General features: G+C 37.8%; 1 long non-coding RNA gene across 1 annotated transcript in view; it reads left to right on the forward strand.

Annotated features, from left to right (window-relative positions):
* LOC137773450 (uncharacterized) overlaps nt 1–16,031 on the forward strand; it is a 63,782-nt gene that overhangs the window by 38,317 nt on the left and 9,434 nt on the right. The window lies entirely within an intron of this gene.

Consider the following 16,031-nt stretch of genomic DNA (forward strand, 5'->3'; position numbering starts at 1 on the left):
TGTAGGTTTATTCCTAGGTATTTTATTTGTTTAGATGTGATGACAAATGGGATGGTTTCCTTAATTTCTCTTTCTGATAGTTCATTGTTAGTGTACAGAAATACAACAGATTTCTGCTTATTAGTTTTGTATCCTGCAACTTTATTGAATTCATTGATAAGCCCTAGTAGCTTTTTGATGGTGTCTTTAGGATTTTATATGTATAGTGTCATGTCACCTGCAAACAGTGACAGTTTTACTTCTTCCTTTCCAATTTGGATGCCTTTTATTTGTTTTTCTTGTCTGATGGCTGTGTCTAGGACTTCCAATACTATGTTGAACAAATGTGGTGAGACTGGGCATACTTTTCTTATTCCTGATCTCAGAGGAAATGCTTTCAGTTTTTCACCATTGAGTATGATGTTAGTGAAGGGCTTGTCATACATGGTCTTTATTATGTTCAGGAATGTTCCCTCTATACCCACTTTCTGGAGAGTTTTTATCAAAAATGGATGTTGAATTTTGTCAAATGCTTTTTCTGCATTTATTGAGATGATCGTATGGTTTTTATTCTTCAATTTGTTAATGTGGTGTATCACAACATAGGAGGGAACTTTCTAACAATCACATCTGGACAACAACTGAATAGTTGTTCCTTCTCAGAAGTGCATGTGCTCACTGGGGCCCTGCAGCCACCAAATAGATGACCATCTCTCAGCTATGTTGCAGGCAAGATTGGACTTCATGGTGTCTCAGGCTCCTCCCATGCTGAGTCTATAAGTCTACATACAGACAACAGGCTGCAATCTGACAAAAGTGTCTTTTCTTTGGATTGCAAAATAAATAAATGGTTGTTTATAAAGAGCCAGTAAGGGCAAAAGGCATAGGCAGCCTGAGGATGTGGACTCCAAGAAGCAATTGTCACTGGGCACAGATCAATAAAGTGACTTGGTTAAAGAATAAGTTTGAAAATCTGCCTCCCAAACTTGTCTTTATTTGAAAAAAAAAAAAAGAAAAGGCCAAAAGCTTTTACTGTTGCTTTTTGGCTATCTGGTTAAAACAAAGCGGAGATGTGAGTTCAAGGTTTATTGTCCACAATTAAAAAGGAATCAGTTTTTGGTTTTAATATACTTCCTGCAATATAGTAAGCTTTTAAATGAAAGTGTTTGTTGCACAGCCTGAATGGTCAATAAATCAATTTTTTGTATCTGCGTTGGTGTCTGTGATTTGTCACTCATGCCTTCTTACAATAATCACTCCTCGAAGAACTGTCTCAGTGACTGTCTTTGAAGTAACTGAAATATGTCTTATTAATGTACTGGTTTATGGGAAAGCATGTAAAAGGCAAACACATACAAGCAAAATTATCTCCAAAAATTAATCACTTGTTCACTGCTGCTTCCTTCCACTAGAATATAAACCATTTTGTTTGGTGTAGCATATCTGGCACCTAGAATAGCACATAGTAAGTACTCAATAGGTCACTGCTGAGAGAATTCCAACACTTACTGGAATGGAACTCTTCTACCTTCAGCTTCCTAATTACCAATTTGGATGCTAGAGACAAGCAACAAGGAAAATTCCTCAAATCAAAAGAGGCACCAGGGTATGCAGCAGGCAAAGGGAAGGGGAGAGGAAGAGAGGGACACTCCCTATGCCCACAGAGGGACATTGAGTCTCTAGTCCCATGATCTTTGCTGGTTCCCAGGCTGACCTGAGACTTGATCTGGGCTCATGACCTCTTCTGGTGAGGCTATAGTGCTGGTGGCAGAGTATTTGTTGGGGAGGTGGGATTTAAATGCATGCACAGTCGTTTTTAAATGATATTTAAAACTTTTGCTGGGCTCTCAAGTTTTGGCGCATTACAAGCAAAGGCCTATTAGGCAAAGCCTAGTTTCAGTTTTGGCTCACAATAACATTCTCGGTGACCTACTGGAATCATCCATCAAAGGGAGACATCTCCCTGACCCCACCTGCTCCTGCCTCAACCCAACTTTTCAGAAGTATTGGAAAGAACCTTTTCCCTCTCTTCTTTTTCCCTTCTCTAACTCCTCAGCAAGGATAACTAGTGGTGCTACCCATTACGGATCAGGGTCAACATATGTAGTTCTCTTCTCCCCCTCCTCCCTCCCCTTGGTGTTCTGTCTCTCTCTCTCAACATTTTTTAAAACAGGCTGGCCACAGGATGCACCTGTCCTCGTCCCCTCCTGGGGTGAGCCCAAGAAGCCAGGTGCTGCCCTTGCTGGGGGAGGCTTACAGCTGTTTTGCCTGTGGGTGGGTGGTAACTTGAAGACCATTTGGGCCTTGGGTGCAAGCCAAGATTTTTAATCTAACCTTACCAGTAGCAAAGCCAATATGTTGATCCACATCTGGCTTCTGTGTCTTTGTGTCATTATTTCATTCTCAAACATCAAAAATAATAGTAGATTTAATTTTCCTCAAAATGAAAGATATTCAAAAGTTAACAAATAAAAGTCAGCTGATACTTTTATATAATAATTCTACGAGGCTTTAGCAAGGCTTAAACCAGGTATGCCAGTTTTAGTTTCAGAGAAGCAGGGAGCTTTTTATCTATTCTTGCCTGGAAGGCAAGTGTTAGGGTCTTTGTGGGAACCTAACGATCGTCACACTTCATTCCCACCTAAGGCTTGAACCAATTAAGAAATAAGGTAGATGAGTTGATATATTAATGAAGAAATAACTTATATGTACAGGCAAGCATGGGCTTCCCAGCCCAGTCACAGGTAATGTCGGAGTCCTCCCCTCGTGGGGAGGACTGTCTCTGCAGGACTTGCAGCACGGAGGAGCCGTGGCAAACGTGGGCTTCCCATGAGCATCTCATGCTGAGGGAAGAGGCAGAAGGGGCTGCACACCATCTAGTTCCCCTTCCAGATTCCAGCAGGTGGGGGAGGAGTCGAATCAGGAGCGGGTAACGATCATTCCTCCTCAACAACCAAATGGAAGCCGGAGCAGGCAGACCGCTTCTCCGTCACCCTCAGGCAACTTGTCAAAGCTGAGCAGAGTACCCGGCGGCTCAGAGCCCGGAGCAGAGAAGGGCACGGTTAAAGCTGATAGCAAGCGTGGAGAGAAGCTCTCTGCACTGCTCCCTAGCTGGCTTGCTAGTTTGCTTGGCCTTTTTAAATGAGGTATAAATTACATACAGTAAAGCACATAATATTGTTGACCTTTTATATGTAGACACTCCTTTAACCTCCACCAGTATGAGATATAGAACATTTTCTGGGTTGCTTTCAAAAGACCTGGCGCACACCTTCTTCTGACCTGAGGAATATCCGAGAAATTCTATTTCCATAAAATTTATTTTTCATGCTTACCTTACACATGTAATCTTTAATTTGTATCCACTTTACCAATTATAGCAATAGTTTCAATTTTTAAGCATTGAAAAATTAATTTTTAAGCTTAAAAAGTTCAACTTATCAGGAGATGTTATTCTTTCAGGGAAGTGATTATCTGTCCCAGGCACTGACTTCCTTCCTCTTAGCAAGAAATTAGAAATTTCTCATAGGGGAAATTCTTTCCCCTATGGTGACAGCATCAGATTTAGAATTACCTCACCAATGGGAGATTTCTCATCATTAGCCAACCAATAACAGTCAGAGCAAAATAAAATAAATTTTCAAAAGGAAATCACTTCTCCAGGAACTATGTTTTCCTAGAACACATTCAGTGCTTTAGAGGAAAACATGTTGGCTTTGTAAATGGGTATATTGTTCTTAAATGATACAAGTGGAATTCTGATGCTGAAACATTTTTCATGAGCTTTTTTCCCCAAGGAACTTTAGATCTAAGTTAAAACTTTAAATTAATTTAAGGTGATCAGCTTTAAATTTTTAATAATAAAATTGCCGAATATTCCTTCCCTTAAAAAAGTCCCATGAGATACAAAATAGATAAAATCTAGGGAAAGGATACCCGTGTCGCAAGCTGTATATCTATATATATATTTAATATATACGTTTATATAAATATGTTATGTAAATATATATATCTATACATACATATCTATATCTTTCTATCTATAAAAAATAAATATAATGTAACATACAGTATTACAGCTCGCCTACCACAGTGTGTTCATACGCTGACCAGCTGGCTGACTGTATAAATGCTGACCTGTAACCCCTCTTTGAGCATCTACACAGGGGCCAGCAGGGCTCGGGCCCGGCTTTGACATAGCATTTGCTAGACAGGCCCGGGAGGATGAGAATACCCAGGCACAAATCAGGTCAAAATACCATCATAATAGCACTGATTTAGATAATACGTAGCAAGTAGCTGGATGCAAACACAGTGCTTAGCTCTGAGCACATCCAGGTCAGGGCCAGACTTCTGTTTACTGCGTCAGTAATGACTAAATGGTTAGTGGTCCTAGTTTACGCCTTTGCTCTTGGTTCTCCTCTTCAGCTCTGAGTGACAGGACAGATGTTAAGTATTGTACACACATAGCATTAGTGACAGCTAAAGACGGTGATTCTCCAGAACACCACGCTGGGTCACTGCCTCTAGCTGGCAGTGAAGAGTTGAGTCTCTTCTATAGAACTAGGGCAAAGAATGAGATGTTGGGTTCGGCTCATTTCAGCTCTAAGGTGCCACAAGTCTTCATTCGAAGCTTTCTTTAGACTTTAAGGTCATGACCACTAGAAGGTAAACTGCAAAGGGGCTTCCCTGTCTACATTGGCCATTCTTTTTTGGTGTCTATTTTTAAAGGAATGTGAGGAGCTTTGAGAAAGACCTCGAAGTCACTGAAATCTCAAAAAAGATATCATTCTATTACCACGCCCTTTTTGTTCGATGCCTTATAAGAAAATGCACGCTCATCCTAAGGGTCATAATCAACCTTTCTTCCCATCACGTGGATTAATACATGATGCTACATGCACTGTGTCTAGTGTCAAGTTTCACTGCCTTCTAGGAACATCGATTTCAGAATTGTGTGACTTGTTCTCTTGGGCTAGTATTCTTTTAGTTTCATTTTAAAGCCAAAAAGGGGTTCTCTTGGTGAGTCTTTCCTTAAAATTTCACTTTTAGTTGATAGTATTCATTTGTGCATTTATCGGTGCTCTGTGGTGACCTAGATGGATGGGATGGGGGCGTGGGAGGGAGGTCCAAGAGAGAGGGGATATATGTATATACATACAGCTGATTCACTTCGTTGTACCACAGAACCTAACACAACATTGTAAAGCAACTATACCCTTCCCCCCCAAAAAAAGCATATACTGAGTACCCGTTCTGGGCTGGAGCCTAGCATGGAGACGTGAGTGAGCCAGTGTTGATCATGGGCCTCTGTCAGAGCTGGAGGCCAGAATGCCTTTCCCAGGCATGTCTCCCACACCCCATCCTTGTAGTGGAAAAGCTAGAGGCCATATTGGTGTGACATAACCTCCCTAACCTCCACCCCAACTTGGCCACAGTAGATTGGATTGGGAGGGTGGAGTGGCTGACACGAAATGGGCCAATCACTGTTCTTTCCTAGGAATTGGGAATTGAGACCAAGAGGAAAAGAGTTTGTCTCCCTCCATATAAAACAGTGTAATTGTCAAAGCTATATTCTGCCAAGTGATAGCTACTGAAAAAAATGAAGAATGAAGAAGACTGACAGGAGAATTGGAGATAAAGATGGAGAGAGATGGTTTCCTGGGTGCCCCTTACAACCAAGCTAATGTCTCTGGTCTTTTACTGAGTCCCAGTTGTATTTCTGCTTATGATTTCATGAAACACTCCATACTCCTGTGTTCTTAAAATAAATCTCCCCTTTTGCTTAAGTTACTGCCAATGTGCTTCTGTTGCTTACGTTCAAAAGAGCCTTAACATGGTGTCCTGTCCATAAGCAGATCTTCGTTCAGTAAGTCAGACTGAAAATTACATTTTACAATACTTCCCAGTGTGGCAGGACTCTGAGTTCCTGGGCCAGGATCCATAAGTGTTTTATTCATCCCTGTATCCCTGGCACATTGTAGGAGCTCAAGGGATTGAATGTTGACTCTACAACTAAATGCGTGAAGGAAGAGCCTTGGAACCCTCAGCAGCCTACTTAACCACTCTTTCTGCAGGTTCCTCCTCTGAAAGGGCCCTTAGAAATTATTTGGTTTAAGTATTTATTCTACAGAAGAGGAAGCTGAGGCCCAGAGAGGTAAAAACCACTTGCCCAAGGTCACACAGCTAGTTTGCAGCAGAACCGAAACTACAATTCATGTCTCCAAGCTCTGAAGCCAGTACTCTTTGTACTACTCTGTAATTTTCCCTTCCTGTGGAACCAACTTTCATTGACCTCGATGGATAATACAGCCAAACGCCCCCAAAGTCAGCCTCCCTTCTTTAAAACTTCCTCCGTGTGGGTTCATAAGTCAGCCATCATATAGAAAAACTCTTGAAAAGGAAACTCACAGCGTCAGTCATCAGGTACTATTGGCTATAGCCACAGGTACTGTTCAGTGAGTGGCGGAGAAGCCCCCCAAAGCTGGCGTGTCATGAGAAGACTCAGCATGAGGTAACTAAGACAACTCACAGAACAACTTCTTGGTTTTATCGTCCAGTGAGATGGGGTTTTTCCCCTGCCCTTGCCAGTCATAAGAATAAATGAAGAATTGATTACCCCAACACTGATGAACAAAAACATTCTCTCAAATACAATTATGTGAAAGGCATATCTGAGTGAAACCTGGGAAGGACTTGAAAATAAACAAAATAAGTTGATCTGCTAATCAAGAGAAGCAAAGAAAAAAATTCACATTAAAAAGAAAGGCAATGGAATGATAAACAAAGAATTTACGATGGTGGCTACAGTCCTAAATGCTGTGTGGGGAGAAGCACAGATATAAAACGGGAGAGGACCAGAACACTAGAACCAAATTATTGCCAAAGTACTGGCTTGTGTGTTGGTGATGATGGGTAGTGGGTTCATGGGTGTTTTTATATTATTAAAAATAAATAAAGAAATTAATTAATTAATTAATAAAAGAGCCAGATATGGACCAATGGTGAGTGTGTCATGAACCAAGGATTATGAATAATCTAAGTCTGTGCAGATAAGATCCATGAACAAGAAAGAAAGTGGAAAAGAAAGAGTAATTATAGTGTCAAAATAATGTCCTTGTTTCTCTCAAACTAGAAAATAAACATTTTATGACATATTAAATATTTTTGTTTTGTTATTATTCTACCTGTTGTGACACTTACTTTGTCACTGTCAGGTAGAAAATAAAGGTCTCTTTAATTTGTTTAATATCTGAGTTAAGCTATACATGCTGATAAATGAGTGTTAACCTTACTTTATAGACTACTTTATAAGAAGCAATAATGCCTTGCTTACCATTCAGGACTAAGACACTCTATGACAAACGTGGGCTTCCTGTGTGTAGCTTACAATATCAGATTGACATGCTAAAACTTGCTTTAGTTTCAGTTATGAAATATTTGAGGACAGACTTTTTCAGGTCCTGCAATGTTTATTAAATGGACAAGAACGTATGTTCTAAGACTTTCTGAAACAGGGCTCCAGAAGCAAACAAACTAAGAAGGAAAACAAGAAAAAAACTGATTAAGAAAGTTGGAGATGAGTTTTGGATAGCAACAAAGCTGCCTTGTTAATGTTTTACATTTTATTGATAGTTGATTGCCTGCCCCTTGATGGAATGAGAACACACGTTCCATAATCCCCCCTTGAGATCACTGCTTTTTTAAAAACATTAACATAGGCAAAACAAATCTGGTAAAATATTACCACCTGGGGACACCTGGTGAAGGAGATATGGGGGTCCTTTTTGCTATTTCTGCAACTTTTCTGCAAGTCTGAAATTATTTCAAAATAACAAGTTTATAAGTAAATGAAAAGACTGGCAATCAATTTGAATCAAGCATTATTTTTATAAAGGTAAAGAACAGCAGCTTTAAGAAAATGTAAGAGAAACTATAGAATTGAGTGTAAATGATTATCCCAGGGTTGCACACAGTTAACTGTAAAACCATAAGCCAGGGTCCAGGTCATGGAGAAGCCGCTGGTCTTCCTTTCATGACCTAATAGCCGTGCAGTGGCGGGGAGAGTTTAGGGCAAATTCAGATGCAGTGAAACCCTTCAGTGGACACAACTGCTAGATAATTTCTGTGCAGTCAAGTCCCCAAGACTGTAACACTTACTTCTTGGTAAATAAAATAAAATATTACAGTGCAGGGTGATAAGGTAGAGTTGGAGGGAATGGCCTGCAGAAAAGGCTGTTAAATCTCTCAGAAGAAAAGGCACTGCTCATGCCCATTCAAAAACTCAAATCCAAGATGGGGCAATACTAGGAAAATGCTAACTTTGCCAAAATAGTTTTTCTCACTGCAGTCTGAATACAAGTTTAAGGGGTATTTGTTGGTGGTGTGGTGTTTAGTTTTTGTTTTTTAAAGTACATTGAGGGGAAAATAATTCATCTCCTTCTAATAACAACAGTATTGATGCCTCTTTGTTAAATCACCTTGGAATTAATATGAGAATTGTAGTCTTTTTTACCTCATTCTTTGTGGAAGTGGTTCTCCATCAATAAATGTAAGATTTGATTCAGAAAGAAAGGAAAGAAACTTGCAATTAACTTTCCTAGAAGAAACAGTATTCTCTCCCTCTGAACAATCCTAAGGAGGAAGGAAATATAGGATTTCATGTTCTCAGTTCTGCTGAAGTTGTGAATCATCACACCTGTGTTAACAGTTACTCACTGTAAGAGCTTTATGATGCCCACATGGGGGCATTAGTGAAATTTGGTGTGCCTAACTTTTTATCCACGTGGCCAAGCAACATGGACTTAAATCTTACTGGGGCAGTCTCTCCCCTGCCCCATCACCCTCCCCCCGACTTTTTATGTTTCTCTGTAGTTGAGTAGTTTTCAAGACAAGGAGCAGTAGCTAGAAGGAGACCATGTATATGAAGAGAAACCATGGGCAGCAAAATCTAAAGGAATCTGCAATATGTAAATAGATAGTATTTTTTCTTTCTCATTTTTTTCTACAGTGACTGTCAGGGAGATGAATCTAATTAACAAGGTAGATGAGACAGAGGGAAAGAAGTTTCAAATTAAGTTTTTTCTTTTAACATGTGTGTGCCAGAAACAAATTACCAAAACTGACAGAAAATCTGAATAGACATATAACAAGTAAAGAGATTGAATTAGTCATCAAAAAGCTTCTTACAAATAAAAGCTCAGACTCGCATGGCTTCACTGATGAATTCTACCAAATGTTTAAAGCATAACTAACTCCAATTCATCACAAACTTTTTCAAAATACAGAACATGAAGGAATACTTTCCAACGTATTCCATGAAGCTAGTATTACACTGGTACCAAAACCTGATTAAAACACCACAAGAAAAGAAAACAAAACTACAGACCACTATTTACAATAGCCAGAACATGGAAGCAACCTAAATGTCCATCAACAGAGGAATGGATAAAGAAGATGTGGTACATATATACAAGGGAATGTTACTCAGCCATAAAAAGGAATGAAATTGGGTCATTTATAGAGACATGGATGGACCTAGAGACTGTTACACAGTGAAGTAAGTCAGAAAGAGAAAAACAGATATCATATATTAATGTCTATATGTGGAATCTGAAAAAATTGGTATAGACAATCTTATTTACAAAGCAGAAATGGAGACACAGACATAGAGAACAAACGTATAGATACCAAGGGGGAAAGGGAGGATGGGATGAATCGGGGGATTGGGATTGACATATATACATTACTATGTATAAGATAGATAACTAATGAAAACCTACTGTTTAGCACAGGGACCTCTACTCAGTGCTCTGTGGTGACCTAAATGAGAAGGAAATCCAAAAAAGAGGGGATATATGTATACATATAGCTGATTCACTTTGCTGTACAGTATAAACTAACACAATATCATAAAGCAACTATACTCCAATAAAAATTAAAAAAAAAAAACTATAGACCAATAATCCCTTAAAAATATAGACAAAAAGTCCTCAACAAAATACTAACAAACTGAGTCCAGAAACATATAAAGACGATTAATTCAAATAAGATTTATCCAACGAATCTAAGGTTGGTTTGACATTGTAAAAGCAATCAATGTGATACACCATAATAATAGAATACTTAACAAAGCTGCACGGTCATCTCAATAGATGGAGAAAAAGAATTTTACAAAATCCAACACCCTTTCATAAGAAAATCATTCCCAAACCTAAGAATATAAAGGAATTTTCTCAATGTGATAAAGAGTTTCTATAAAAAATTCACAGTTAACATCACACTATATAGTAAAAGACTGAAAGTTTTCCCCGAAAATCAGAAACAGGACAAGAATGTCCACTCTCACCACTTCTATTCAACATTGTACTGGAGGATCAAGTCAGGGCAATTATACAAGAAAGAGAAGTAAAAGACATCCAGATTGTAAAGAAAGAATTAAAACTATCTTTATTTGCAGATGACGCGACCTTATATACAGAAATCTTAAGCCGCAAAATAAAATATTAGAACTAATAAACGAATTCATCCAGATTGCAGGGTACAAGATCAATGTACAGAAGATAATTGATTTTATACACTAGCAATGAACAATCTGAAAATGAAATTAAGAAAATGGTTCAATTTACAATAGTCTCAAAAAGAATAAAATGCTTAGGGACAAATTTAACACAGGAAATGTAAGATCTGTATAGTGAAAGCTACAGAACATCATCAAAAAAATTAAAGAAGACCTAAATTAATGGAAAGACATTCCATGTTCATAGATTGGAATACCTAATATTTATTGTTAAGAGGAAAATACTCCGCAAATTGATCTACAGATTCAACGCAAGTCAAAATCCTATCAAAATCCCAGCTGGTTTTTTTTTTTTTTGGGCAGAAAACTCATATGGAAATCAAGGGACACAGAATAGCCAGAACAATCTTGTAAAATAAGAACAAAGTTAGAAGAGGATATCATCCTTCCGATTTCAAAGCCTACTACAAAACAACAGAAAGCAAGACAGTGTGGTACTGGCATAAGGATAAATATGTAAATCAATGGAAAAGAATTTAGAGTCCATAAATAAACCCTCACATTTGTGGTCAATTGATTTTTGGCAAGGGTGCCAAGACAATTTAATGGGGAAATCTTTTCAACAAATAGTGTTGGGAGAACTGGTCATCCACATACCAAAGAATGAAGTTGGTCTCCTTCCTTATATACAAATATTAACTCTGTGTGGGTCATAAACCTTAATGTAAGAGCTAAAACTATAACACTCTTGAGAGAAATTATAGGAGTCCATCTTTATATCCTTGAATTAGGCAAAGCCTTCCTAGATACAAAACCAAGTCACAAGTGGCAAAAGAAAAAATAGATGAATTGTTCTTGATCAAATTTTAAAACTTTTGTTCTGCAAAAGGCATCATCAAGAAAGTGAAAAGACCACTCATATAACAGAAAAAATATTTGCAAAACCATATGTCTTACATGGGACTTGTGTTCATAATAAATATAGAACTTTTACAACTTAATAATAAAGAGAAAAATAACCCAATTTTTTAAAAAAGGGCAAAGGATCTGAAGAGACATTTCTCCAAACAAAATATATAAATGACCAATAAGCACGTGAAAAGATGCTCAAAATCATTAGCCATTAGGGAAACGAAAATCAAAGCCACAATGAGATACTACTTTGCACCCATTAGGATGACTATAATCAAGGAGACAAATAATAACAAGTGTTGGCAAGGATATGGAGAAATTGGGACACTTTTGCTTTATTTATAGGAATATAAAGTGATGCAGCCACTTTGGAGAACAGTTGGCAGTTCTTCACAATATTAAATACAGAGTACTCATATGACCTAGAAATTCCACTCCTAGATATATACTCAAGAGAAATGATGGGTAAACAACAAGGTCCTAATGTATAGCACAGGGAACTATACTCATTATCCTGCAATAAACCATAATGGAAAAGAATATAAAAAAAGAATGTCTATATGTGTATTACTGAGCCACTTTGCTGTGCAGCAGAGGGTGGCACAACATTGTAAATCAACTATACGTCAATTAAAAAAAAGAGAAATGAAAACATACATCTACACAAAAACTTGTACATAAATGTTCACAGTAGAAGCATTTTTATACTAGCCAAAGAGTAGAAAAATTTAAAATATCCATCAGTTGATGAACTGATAAACAAAATATGGTATAGATTCATACAATGAAATATCATTCAGCCATAAAAAGAATGAAGTGCTCATACATACTACAACATGGATGAACCTTGAAAACATGGTCAGTGAAAGAAGTCAGACAAAAAAGGCCACATATTGTATGAGTCTTTTATATAAAATGTGTAGAATAGGCAAATCCGTAGACATAGAAAGTAGATTACTGGTTGCCAGGGGCTGGGGGAGAGGAAAATAGGGAGTTGACTACTAATGAGTAAGAGAGATTTTTTTGGGGGGGGGACGATAAAAATGTTCTAAATTATTGGCTATGATTACACAACGCTTTGAATGCATTAAAATCACTGAATATAATACTTTAAAAGGTTGAGTTTTACGGTATATGAATAATATCTCAATAAAGCTATTATACAAAAAATGTGTACCCTTTCTCTTTTGTCTCTCCATCATCCTGGTCATTCTTCTAAGACCTGTGCTTGAAGGTCACATGCACTGCCGAGGAGAAGGTGAGAACGTGAAGATGACTCAATGCAAGTCTTTGCCGTAACTGGAAGCAAGAGCGCACGTGGTATTACGGGCAGGGCATCGCCCTCCTCCTGCATGCCTGAGCCATTGTCTTCATGAGTGGCACACTCACCATGATGGATATGGGAGAGTGTGAGTTTGTGTGGGAGGGATGTGCTCTGTAGAACGAAAATACAGGAGAGTCAAACTCAGAATCACTGAAGCTCTGCTGAAGGAATCTCAGTCAGGCTTTGTGTTTGCTGCTCTCCCCTTTGGTAGAAAGAAGTCAATCAGAAAAAGAATTTCATAATAAGAATTGCTTTTCTTCAAAACTTGACGCTAACCAGCCAAAAGTAAAACAGAGAATTTCAAGCTCCAACTCTACTTTACTTCCTGTTCATTCCAGATCGTCAGGAAAAACAGATTGTCAAAATGGTACTCCAGAGAAACTGCAAGATCCTTCATCATCAAAGAAAAGTTTTCTAAGGTGATGTTTACTAATGGAATGAGTGCATTTTAGAGCAAGAGTTAGACTAAAGGTCTTTTAATTCCTGGATTAATAAGTTTCTTACAATACTGCACTGCTTCTCCTCTTGACATTTCACAGAAAGTTTCACAAACAAGAGCTTAAAGAAACAGAGAAACACAAAGAAATGCAGTTCTCTGCTTATTCCTAAATTAGCCCAGAAAATTCCATTATCATTTAGGGTTTTACTCTGCATAAATGTGTGCTGTATGTATGTGTATATATGCATATATTATATATATATTATATATTAGATTGAATGGTTTGAATATGCTGATATTTGACAATTTTAACCTATAAGATAGAAATTTCATGTAGTTCAGCCTAGCACAACACATACATTTAAAATTTATCAAAGGAAAGTGTGCATATCTGATGATCTCAAACCAGTAACCAGAGATTGGGTTTCCAGACTTCTCATAGTGAGGTTGTTCATCTTATAACATCTGTTTTACTTGATATCTTTTCCTTCTGTCAGATAATCTAGACCTATCATGGGCCAATGATTTAAAGACCTTGTTTTAGGCTTTGGTCCATGTCAGATGGTGATGGGGTTGTATAAAGGAGGGAAGAGTTATCTCATCATTGGTGATGAAATATGTCAAAGAAAAATTTTACAAAAAGGTAAAATCAGACTCTAATACAAATATAAAATGAACATGTATCAAAGGTTTTATTGTACTCATTAATTAAATAAGGGAAGCAGTAAGATGTTGCAACCAGTTGAAGGGAGAATTCTAAGAACCATATAGGGAGGGAATAAGGAACTATAAAATGAATTTACAAATAGTCTTAAAATTGTTCTTCCATAGGGCAATGATCAATTGCTTTCCAATAGGACACAATTAAATTGCATTTATATGAAAAAGAATCATTTGCACCATATATTCACCCACTTTTTTCCCCACTTTGAAATCTTTCACAACTGTTCATGACAAATGAATAGCTGAGGAAGGCAGGCCTCAGGATACTACAGAATGCATCAATCTTGGTTATTTTCACCATTTTTGTTTTTGTGTGCCATTTAGAGAGCATCATGCTATCACTATTGTTTTCTATTCAGCTTTTGCTCTGCATGATATGAGCACTGTCCCATCCCCAAAATGTAATCCATATTATAGCATTCCATCATATGGATAGGCCATAATTGCTAACTAGTCCCTCCTGTTGGGTGTTTTTACTTCCTTACTTTTCTCCATTATAAATAATTCTGTGCTCATTTTTTTATTCATTCTTTATCTTTTATACCCTTCACAAATACTATCAAAATTTTTCTGATTTGGAAGTCTGTGCCTTAAGAACTAACGGTTTAGAATCACTGCACCAGAGTTTGGTAATTATACTAGAAACTCTGGAGTCATTACTGCCAGTTTTGTAATGCCTATTATCCTACATGAGTAAAAACTGTCACACTTCCTTTATTGGAAAAGCCATACAATTGCCTATCACATGACACTTTAGAGCGTTTGTCTCAAAGATTTTGAGGTACCAAAAGTAACTGTAAAAAAATGCTTTGTCTATTTTCACAGTGAATTTTGGTTATGAAGATACCGATGTGTTGGCTTGTAAGACTGTTCTGGTGCCTGACACGTAAAAGGATAAAACAAATAATTTGAATCAATGAATAATATTTTCACCATTAATTGGACATTATTCCTCCTCTGTCTCCTGTGGTTGAAGTAACTCTGTTATTTAGCTAATTTTTAAAAAGATGCTCAAGGTGAATTATTCTATACATGAGGTTAGCTTGTGTTTGTGCACAAATGGGGAGATATGAAATCATTTGGAAATTGTCATCATAGGAAAGTTTTAGCAATGTTCTGAACGTGTTGACAAGAGCAGAGGGAGAAAAATGACCCGATATCTAGAAAACTAGATTCTGCTAATGGCTATGCCACTGACCAGTGGTTTGTCTGTTATTACAGAAGGGAGAAATCCAGGACACATGCTGCAGATCAGTCTGCCAGGAAAGGGAGGAGATGGAGGGATGGGGGGAGATATTCCTTTTATATGTATTATCTCCTTCTATCCTCACAGCAGCCCTGGGTAGAAGATTGATGATCATCCCCATTTTAGAGAAAAAGAAACAGGGGTTTGGGGAACTCATGATACCACGAAGAGTACGCAACGGGAGCAGGATTTGCCTCAGCCCATCTAATTCTGATGAAGGCCCACTCTTCCAACAGGCACGGGAGGCATGGGGCCCAGGGCCCACGCTACCCTCAAAAATAATTAATATTAATTTCTTTTAAAATCAGAAGAAACAATAAATATAATAATAGTGAGTATATAGTGATGACTCCAACCTGGATTTTGTTTGTCATTGTATCAATACAACCATAAAATAATTTTAAAAAATTTTTATATGTAAAGGAGCCAGAAAGGCAATAGTGCCTTTAGTTGCATCTCAGAGGATGCCTGTGCTTAATCAGAGGAGATGCTTGCACTAGACCCAGTCCGAGGCCGTAATAATGCTCCTCTACCTCTACTCAGGCCAAAGCAACCCCTCCTCATTCCCTGCTCTGGAAAACACTGTTCTTGGAATTGGTTCAAGCATAAGAATAACTTGTCTGTCTCTAATATTATTTTTAAACTCCCGGTCAAAGGGCACAGAGAAATAGGAAAAATGGGATTGTAAAATCAACGAGGAGAGATCAATAGATGGATTTAAAAATAATAAACAGTTATAAGCCATTGTTCATAATATTGCCCAAAGAAATGAGTGTAGTCACTGAACTGGACGCTGAAATGATGATAGTGATAACTCAAGGTACAGAGAGAAGTTATCCCCACGGAGTCTCCTCGGCACTCCAAAACCCTGAGCTGCAATGGGCTTGCT

The sequence above is a fragment of the Eschrichtius robustus genome, chromosome 12 (genome assembly GCF_028021215.1).
Source record: "Eschrichtius robustus isolate mEscRob2 chromosome 12, mEscRob2.pri, whole genome shotgun sequence".
Taxonomy (NCBI): Eukaryota; Metazoa; Chordata; class Mammalia; order Artiodactyla; family Eschrichtiidae; genus Eschrichtius; species Eschrichtius robustus.